We start from the raw sequence: 10,630 nt of genomic DNA, 5'->3' as shown, positions 1-10,630 counted from the left end.
CACAGATCAGGCAGTGGATCAGAACAGACTGCCAAAACGTATCAGCGCTACTGCTACCGCTACTGCTTCTACTACACTTGCTACTCCCAGTGACAATAAGAGAAAATGGGATGGGGATTCTAGCAAGGGATCAGCTTCAGTTCAGTCTCAGGTTCAGCAGCGAAAGACTGACAGTTACCAGAGTCCCAGTCAGCATTCTTCAGGCAGTCACAGGCAGGGGGGATATCGAGGAAACCTCCCAAAGTGTAACACCTGCAACAGGCACCACAGTGGCCAGTGTAACAAGGGTCGCTGTCAAAGATGCCTCAAGATGGGTCATGAGGCCAAAGATTGTAGAAGCCCTCGATCTGCGAATCAGAATCTCCAGCAGCAACAGCAAGCAGAAATCCTATGCAAAGAAAAGATTGTTCGTATTCTCCGTTCTGGTCAAGAACCTCTCGAAGTTCAAGGCGACAAGAGTGGTGCTGTGGTTGGCATCATTTCTTTCTTGAAGGCTCAGAAATGTCTGCGGAAGGGTCACACCGCAATCTTGGCACTCGTTTCAGATGCATCAGTGAAGGAAAAGAAACTGGAGGATATTCCAGTTGTACGCGACTACCCTCAGGTGTTTCCTGAAGATTTACCTGGATTACCGCCTCACCGTCAGGTCGAATATCAAACCGAGCTCGCTCCAGGAGCAGCACCCATAGCTCGCGCACCAGATCGTCTAGCTCCATCAGATTTGGAGGAACTGTCAAAGCAGCTACAAGAGCTCTTGGAAAAGGGCTTTATTCGTCCAAGCTCTTCGCCTTGGGGAGCTCCAGTGTTATTCGTGAAAAAGAAGGATGGCACTTTCAGGATGTGCATCGACTACCGTGAACCCAACAAGGTGACGGTGAAAGAACCGTTATCCTCTTCCATGTATAGACGACTTATTCGACCAGTTGCAAGGGTCGTGCTACTACTCCAAGATAGACTTGAGGTCAGGGTATCATCAACTGAGAGTCCGGGATGGGGACGTCTCCAAAACCGCATTCAGAACTCGCTACGGTCACTACGAGTTTCTTGCCATGCCGTTCGGGTTAACGAACGCACCTGCCGTATTTATGGACCTTATGAACAGGGTGTGCAAACCTTATCTTGACAAGTTCGTCATTGTCTTCATCGACGACATTCTGATCTACTCCAAGAGTCAGGAGGAACACGAGTAGCATCTACGACTTATTTTGGAACTCCTTCGGAAGGAACAACTGTACGCTAAATTTTCGAAATGCGACTTCTGGCTTCGTGAAGTCCACTTGTTAGGCCATGTAGAGAACAGGGATGGGATTCATGTCGATCCATCCAAGGTAGATTCGATCAGAAACTGGCCTGCACCGCGTACACCAACGGAAATACGCCAATTCTTGGGTTTGGCGGGGTACTACAGGCGATTCATCAAAGACTTTTCGAAGATCGCACAGCCGCTTACGCTACTGACACAGAAAGGTGTCACTTACCGTTGGGGAGATTCCCAGGAAACCGCTTTTCAGTACCTGAAGGATAGACTATGCAGCGCACCTATTCTCTCATTGCCAGAGGGCACGGATGATTTTGTCGTCTATTGTGACGCATCGATACAGGGGCTTGGTTGTGTATTGATGCAGCGTGATAAAGTTATTGCCTACGCTTCGCGGCAACTCAAGGTTCATGAACGGAACTACACGACGCACGATTTAGAGCTGGGAGCTGTTGTTTTTGCACTTAAGATATGGCGACACTACCTGTACGGTACCAAGTGCACAATTTACACCGATCACAGGAGTCTCGAGCATATCTTCAAGCAGAAGGAATTGAACATGCGTCAACGACGACGGGTCGAGTTACTTAATGATTACGAATGCGCCATCAAGTACCATCCAAGCAAAGCCAATGTTGTGGCTGACGCCCTCAGTCGAAAAGATACCTTACCTAGACGCGTACGAGCCTTGCAGCTCACTATTCAGTCCAGTCTTCCCGCACAGATACGAACTGCTCAGATGGAAGCATTAAAGCCCGAAAACGTCAAAGCTGAAGCCTTACGCGGCTCAAGGCAACGAATGGAACAAAAGGAAGACGGCGCCTACTATGTAACGGGGCATAGTTAGGTCCCACTTTATGGCGGTCTACGCGAACTTGTAATGGATGAAGCTCACAAGTCTCGCTATTCGGTACATCCAGGATCGGATAAAATGTACCACGACATCAGAACTACTTATTGGTGGCCTAGCATGAAGGCCCACATTGCAACCTACGTCGGCAAATGTTTGACATGTGCAAAAGTCAAAGTGGAGTATCAGAAACCAGCGGGCCTACTTCAGCAGCCCAAGATACCGCAGTGGAAATGGGAAGAAATTTCCATGGATTTTGTTACAGGCCTACCTAGATCTCAGCGTGGGAATGATACCATATGGGTGATCGTGGATCGACTCACCAAGTTTGCACACTTCCTGGCTATAAAGGAAACGGATAAGTTCTCCACTCTTGCAGACATCTATCTTAAGGAAGTTGTTTCGAGGCACGGGGTGCCCACCTCCATCATTTCGGATCGGGATGCACGATTCACGTCAGAGCTATGGCAAGCGATGCACAAGTCTTTCGGCCCACGGTTTGACATGAGCACAGCGTATCATCCTCAGACGGATGGGCAGTCTGAGCGAACGATCCAAACTCTTGAAGACATGCTTCGGGCATGTGTTATCGATTTCGGCAACGGCTGGGAAAAGCATCTCCCGTTAGTGGAGTTTTCGTAGAATAACAGTTATCACACCAGCATACAAGCCGCTCCATTCGAGGCATTGTACGGACGTAAATGCCGGTCACCTCTTTGTTGGGCAGAGGTGGGGGATAGTCAGATCACGGGTCCAGAGATTGTAGTGGACGCCACGGAAAAGATTGCGCAAATACGACAACGCATGGCGGCAGCACGCGACCGTCAGAAAGCATACGCGGATAAGCGTAGGAAACTGTTGGAATTTCAGGTCGGGGACCGGGTTTTATTAAAAGTCTCACCCTAGAAAGGTGTGGTTCGATTCGGTAAACGAGGCAAGCATAATCCACGGTATGTTGGACCGTTCGAGATCATTGAGAAAATAGGCAAAGTGGCCTACAAGATAAACCTACCAGCTGAACTCGGGGCAGTTCAAAATGTATTTCACGTGTCGAATCTGAAGAAGTGCCTGTCAGATGAGACCCTCATAGTTCCTTTTAAGGAACTCACCATCGACGAGCGGTTGTAGTTCGTCGAGGAACCAGTTGAAATCACGGACCGGGATGTTAAGGTCCTCAAAAGCAAGAGAATCCATCTTGTTCGAGTTCGTTGGAACTCCCGACGTGGCCCAGAGTACACCTGGGAACGCGAAGACCAAATGAAAGAAAAGTACCCTCAGTTATTCGGAACCAACGCAACCACTACTGAGACTGAAGCTACTACTGCGGAATTTCGGGACGAAATTCCAAATCAACGGGGGGATGATGTGACACCCCAGGAAAACCAGTAAACGATACAGCTTACCTAGCTTCCTCAGTGAGTGCGTACCAAATTTCGGGACGAAATTTCTTTCAAGTTGGGGATAATGTGACAACTCGAATTTCCAAGATTCCTATTTAGCATTTATTGCACGTTCACTTATTATTTAGTTGTTTTCTTGCACAATTAATTGCTTTGGAATTGTATACATTTGATGCAATGAAACGGTATTATGTGATTATACATGGTTATGTGTTAATTGTGAAAGAATTGCCAAATGCATAAACTTGGTGGTGAAACCGTGAAGTTGTTGTGAGATGTGGTGTTTGTGTAAATTGTAATAATTAAGGGTGTGTAGAGTGATTAGTGAAACTTATATGATACTTAACCCTAATCTCCTTCCCTAATCATTCACTAATCATTCGCAAAGAATCAAAACACGTACTTTCACCTCCTCTAATCCTCTCTACAACCATCTTCTCATCATTCTTGGTTTCACAAGTCTTTTGCATCAAGTTTGATTACCAATCCATCTAAAATCGAATCAAGGTATTGATTTGATCATTGTTTGTGATTAATTGTTGATTGATTGATCATGTAAACCCTAGTTCTTCACATCCTAAGTTCTGTAATTGTTAATGTGATTCTGGTTATTGTGATTATGATATTTGTCTAGTGCTTAATCGATTGCTTGATGATTTTGATGTATGATATGAAGAGATATTGATTGTGTGTCGATTACTGCTAAACAGATATGAATTAGGGTTTTGAGATCGCATGAACAATAGAACGTAACTGTTGAATGTATGGGTGTAACTGCTTAAATTGTAATTTTGATTGTCTGAGTTTTGTGATTGTTGTTAGTCCGAGTTTTATAAAAGGGTAACTGGTCCGAACTCTTTAATAAACACTATGGTCCGAGTTTTGTAATGATGCTAAGCGTCCGAGTTCTTTAGCTTATGAACGTCCGAAGTTTACTTCATTTAAGTGTAGTCCGAGCTTTAAATTAAAGAGGGGATCCGAGTTTTGATTAGATGACCTAGTGTCCGAATTTTTAATCATGTTCATATGTTATCCGAGTTCTTTGATGTATATTAGATCCGAGTTTATATGATGCACTATGGTCCGAGCTTTACTCCACTTTTGTTGTCCGACCTTCAACCCAACACTCATGTCCGAGTATTACAAAAAAATCAGGAGGTCCGAGTTTGTGGGGGGGCATCATCATGTCCGACTTTTGTGACCCTTGGTCCGAGTTTTAGGCCCTAAGGCCTTGGTCCGACCTTTTCTTCTTGAGGGGGGGCTAGTATCCGAGTTTTAGTAAGGCCCTTTGTCCGAGTATAGCATATTGTAGTGTGGTCCGAATTCTTATACATATATCATTAAGGGTCCGAGCTTTATCATATGCATATAGGGTCCGATCTGGTTATAATGATTAAGAAGTCAGACTTTTTGATATGAAAGGAAGTTCTACTTTTACTTGACTGTGCATATCCGACTTTTGCTTGTTTTTAAAGGTCTGACTCTTACAAGTATGATACAAGATATTGTGAAGTCGATAAGGTCTGAGTTCTTATGTTGATGTTTTGTCTGAGTTTTTACTTGCATAAGGGTTGTCTGAGCTTTGTGGTGCGTGAATTGCTTGAAGTTACTTATGATGCGTATAATGCTAAGTTAAAACCTGCATGAGGAGCACTTGCATGTTACTGTGTATTGCTGAATGTTACTGCATGATCCTATATGGTGCACAATCCTTATCATATCATCGCTTACACGATAAGCACACAACACACAGTTACTTGAATATCAATGACATGCAAACCCTAATTGGATGCAAACACTTACATCGTATCATGTGCAATATAACCTAGGTCGTGTGTAACGGATTTAGACACTTGATAAACCCTAGAGCATAGCATACCGAGCAAACCAAGGTGAGTTCACACTCTTACTAAGGCATGGGATTCCCGGGGTGTTGGGAATGGGATTGAAAGGATAAAGTTGAATAGATTCGTACGGACACTGTTACTAGACTACCATACCATCGTCCTCGGTTGTGCAGGACACATACGTAAAACCTACGTATACTTATGCTATTCGCTATCCTCGGTTGTGAAGGATACTCACGTAAAACCTACGTGAACTTATTATACTCACTACTGCCTCGGTTGTGTCAGGCACTTACGTAAAACCTACGTAAACCCCCGCGTACTCCTATCCTCGGTTGTGAAGGATACTTACGTAAAACCTACGTAAACCCCATACGCGCTACTGTTCTCGGTTGTGAAGAACACTTATGGTTACGCATAGTCTAGTGGATTAATAACATGGGAAGCCCCCACCAATAGAAACCTATATCGGCTCAGAAGAGCCACCTGGTACTCATGGACTTACTATTACGCATTTACTTTCTGTGAACTCGCTCAACTAGTTGTTGACTCTCTGCTGCATGCCTTGCAGGACCTTAGGTACTGATGGAGCTTGCACAAGGAGGAGCAGGTCGTTGTGGGCAAATGGATCGTGATTACTTATTAAACACTTATGACGTTTCAAACATTAATACTTATGTTGGGTTTACATTAATTCTTCCGCTACACTTACATACATTGGTTTTGATAAACACCTTTCGTATTGATGGATAACTTTTACTATTTATTTACATGTTCAATATGATTGGTGGCTTGATCCTGGTCATGTCACGCTCCCAAGCGGTGGTACTCCGCGGGTGGATTTTGGGGGTGTGACAAACAGCTATCATACCAACATTAATGCTGCACCATTTGAAGCACTTTATGGACGAAAGTGCCAAACCCTAGTTTGTTGGGCAGAAATTGGAGAAAAGCAACTATCTGGACCAGAAATAGTACAAGAAATAACAGACAAGATTATTCAAGTCAAGGAAAGACTAAAAGCAGCACGAGATCGTCAAATGAGTTATGGAGATAACCTACGATTACCTTTGGAATTTCAAGTTGGAGATAAGATATTGTTAAAAGTTTCTCCAAGGAAAGGAGTGGTCAGATTCGTTAAAAGAGTAAAGCCAAGCCCCAGATATATTGGACCTTTTGAGATTATTAGAAGAATAGGACCGGTAGCTTATCAGCTACAACTCCCAAAGGAAATGACAGGAATACATAATGTATTTCATGTATGTAATATCAAGAAATTCTTAGCAGACGAATCATTAGTGATGCCTCTTCAAGACATAGAGGTAAATAAGAAACTTAAATTTGTAGAAAAACCACTTGAGATTGAAGATAGGAAAATCAAGAATCTCAAACACAAGAGATTAGTTCTAGTCAAAGTGAAATGGGATTCAAAGAGAGGACCAGAATATACTTGGGAGCTCGAGTCAGAGATGCAAAGAAAATATCCACGCCTGTTCCAGTAGATCTTGAGGACGATATTTGAATCAAGGTGGGGAGGATATAATAACCCTCCTAAAACCCTTACAACACCCTAGACGCTTTAAAATATACCCCGTATATGACAAACGGCCCTAAATTTCATTTATATTAATAAAAATAAATAAAAACAAATAATTACAGCCGCTCGCGAGCCGCGACCAGGATAGCTGGCCGGTTCGCGGGGCGCGACAGGATGACACCAAGCGAGCCCTCTGGCTGCTACGTGTCTAGGCGCGTGTTGGGCTAGTGGACTGACTCAACCAAGCTAGGGCCTAGCCTAGTGGTATCGCGGGCCATGAAAGGCAGACCCAAGGGGGTCGCGGGGCGTGAGCTGCCCTATGTCAGCCCTATAAAAGGAGGCGCAAGCCTTAGTTCATCGTCGCTCAATTCTTTCTTTCTCTCTCTCTCTCTCTCTCAAATATATAGTGTTATTATATCAGGTATAATACCCCTAAAAAGCGAAGCTCTGCCTCGTTTCAAGTATTATAACCCCCGATCACGTATTTGTTACCCTACCCGATTGATCTAGGGCTCCGTAACGCATGTCAAGGCTCTACCTAACTCAGTTCGTTGGAGTCTGTCTCATGTTGTACGGCTAATGTGATTTGGGTTATCTTACTAACACGTGTGCATTGTTTAATTTTAATAGATAATAACCAGGAGAATCATCAGGAAGCTATAGTATTATCTAAGTCAGCAAAGTGAGTACATTCTCTTTTTGTAAATCTTTTTGTGAGTCAAACTGTTTTAACAAAACCTCAAATGTTTTAAATTATACTTACTAGTGATTGAGTCTATGTATTCTACAATTACTGTCGGTATGTTGGGATTTTGTATACATTACTTGTAATTCATTACTATCGGACAAAGAGTTAGCAGTGAGTAATATGATCACAAGTCAGGGTTGACAGTACTAAATGAGTAGTTGGGTAGATATTAACATTGTAATCGCTCTCAATGCTGTAAAGCTATAAAACTGTTTTGATTAAATTGGGATGCACTCGCCAGTATTTCTTGCTGATAATACCATTTTAAAACGCGTTTTAGGTAACTTAATGTGAAGCTAATAGAAGCCAGTTGGAAAGCACTGAAGGCTTAAAGAAGTGGCTATAAACGTTACCTAAATAAAACGAAGATTTTATTTTCAATAGTTAGGGTTTATCCGTATAAATGTATTTTAATGGAAACTTGGGTTATACCCCATGTATTTATTATTTATTATAAAAAGTTTGGTGTTTTAAACTCTAATACTATTTCCTAACTACGGTCCTAATGTATAAATTCCGCTGCCATAATAACAAACACCGATACCACCGGCTCTGTGTCTCGCAGCCGCCCGCTCCCGGGGCAGGGGTCGGGGGACTGCGATATATATATATATATACATATATATATATACATATATATATACATATATATATATATACATATATATATACATATATATATATACATATATATATACATATATATATATACATATATATATACATATATATATATACATATATATATACATATATATATATACATATATATATACATATATATATATATATATATATATATATATACATATATGGTAGGCTTCATGAGTGAGCAATGATTTATTTGTGAACAAAATAAACTTATCCTGACGATTGATTTTGTAGATCAAAATTTTTTTCTTTAGTGGCAAGATTGTAATTATCTTTTGTAACTTACATGTACTTTAATAGACACAATGGTATAATTGTATTTTTCTATCTTCATTTAATTAATTGATTTTTTTCCCTCTCCTGATTTCTCTTTCCAATTAAAAGAATATTTAATTACATTCTCTATACTTTTTTTTCTCTCACTATTACCTAACTTAATATTTGATAATTTAAAAAAATACAAACATTATCAAATATTGTTCCATCTAGAATACGATTAAAAATATTTGATTACATTCTCTATACATATATGTATTAGACTAATGTTTGATGAAAAGATATATAGTGGAAACAATATGTAGTAATACACAAGTGTATAAGTCTGGTATATATCGACATGTATACACTATGTACTTGAATAATACACAGGTGTATACGTCTGGTATATACCGACCTTTATACACATATGTACTTGAATAATACACAAGCGTATAAATCTGGTTTATACCGACCCGTGTATAAGTCTTGTATATACTGACCTGTATACACATACGTTAAAAAATATAATTTAATTAGGTTTAATATTTAATTTTAAAAGGAACATAAGAGTTTATTTAAAAAAATATTATACCTTCAATCTCTTATAATTAAAATAATGGAGAAATAATTAAAAATGAGAGAGAGGGAGAGAGAGAGAAAACTTATTTATATTAAGAAAACCTAGGAAACCCAATCTATGACCATTGATCAAGATCATCCAATGGCTCATAAAATTTGAAACCTTTTTGAATTAAATTAAATACATGATAAAGTCAATAAAGTTAGTTCAAGGGCATATGGGTAAAATTACATATGATATGATTACATTTGTCCAAAAGAAGTCAAAGTAAGTACAAACCATATATTAAAATATCTCTTTCTCTCTCTTCTTTAATTGTCACCATCACCATCAAACCATCATCATTCTCTCTCTTTCTTCTTTCTTCTTTTTGAGAATTCAAAATATCTCATTCTCTCTCTTCCTTCTTCTTCTTCTTCTGTAAATTCACCATCATCATCATCATCCATTCTCTCTCTCTCTCCATGTTTCAAAATAAACACAAAGAACACACACAAGTGTGTGTGTGAGAGTTCAGGGTAGAGAGAGAGATTTAAGAGAGAAGTCTCGCCGGAGAAGAAGAAGTCTCGCCGGAGAAGAAGAAGTCACCACCACCATCATCATTATCATCCATTCGCCGGAGAAGAAGAAGTCTCGCCGGAGAAGAAGAAAAAGGTGCTACGGTGAATCGCGAAACAAGATAAAAACAAGGTGCGACGGTGAATCGAAATCCCTAGATATGAGAGCAACATTTCAGTTGTTATCATCTGGTAAAAGTCACTGGAAAATGGAAGAAAACAAGAAGCAAGTGCAGAGGCAGATTTGAAGATGAACATGAGAGAGAAGCAGATTTAGAGAGAGGAACAACAATCTTCATCGTGTTCATCTCGAACACCAAGAACACACGCACAAGTATGTGAGAGAGAAGCATGTTTGAACCTAATTTACCTTGATTTTAGATAGAGAGACAACAATCTTCATCGTGTTCTCGAACACCAAGAACACACACACAAGTGTGTGAGAGAGAAGCAGGTTTGAACTAATTTACCTTGATTTTTTTTGTTAAGGTTGTTGTTAATATGTTTTTGTGTGCTCAAAGTGGTCTAGTAATGGTAAATGTTTAGTAGTTACATGTTTTTGTCTTTTGTATTAAAATCATGTTTATGTAGTAATGATCTCGTTCATTTTATATATAAAAAGTAGTTCTTTTTGCTGCTACATATGTTGTAACAATGTTACACATGTTACTTATGTTAAAATCAGCCCTTTCTTGGACACAAAAGGAGCTACACATATGTAACACATGTTTGTAACGTGTGTTACACTAGAGGTTTTACTTAGTAACCTTTTTTTATTAAGGCTGTTGTTAATATGTTTTTGTGTGCACAAAATGGTCTACTAATGGGTAAATGTTTATGTAGTTTACAGGTTTTTTTATTTTTGTATTAAAATCATTTTTATTTTATTTTTTTGATATTATCAGTTGTTCTTAGCTTACAAGTTGAAATGTTGAAATGTAATT

The sequence above is a fragment of the Helianthus annuus genome, chromosome 4 (genome assembly GCF_002127325.2).
Source record: "Helianthus annuus cultivar XRQ/B chromosome 4, HanXRQr2.0-SUNRISE, whole genome shotgun sequence".
NCBI classification, from domain to species: domain Eukaryota; kingdom Viridiplantae; phylum Streptophyta; class Magnoliopsida; order Asterales; family Asteraceae; genus Helianthus; species Helianthus annuus.
Note: the sequence above shows the minus strand (reverse complement) of the source record.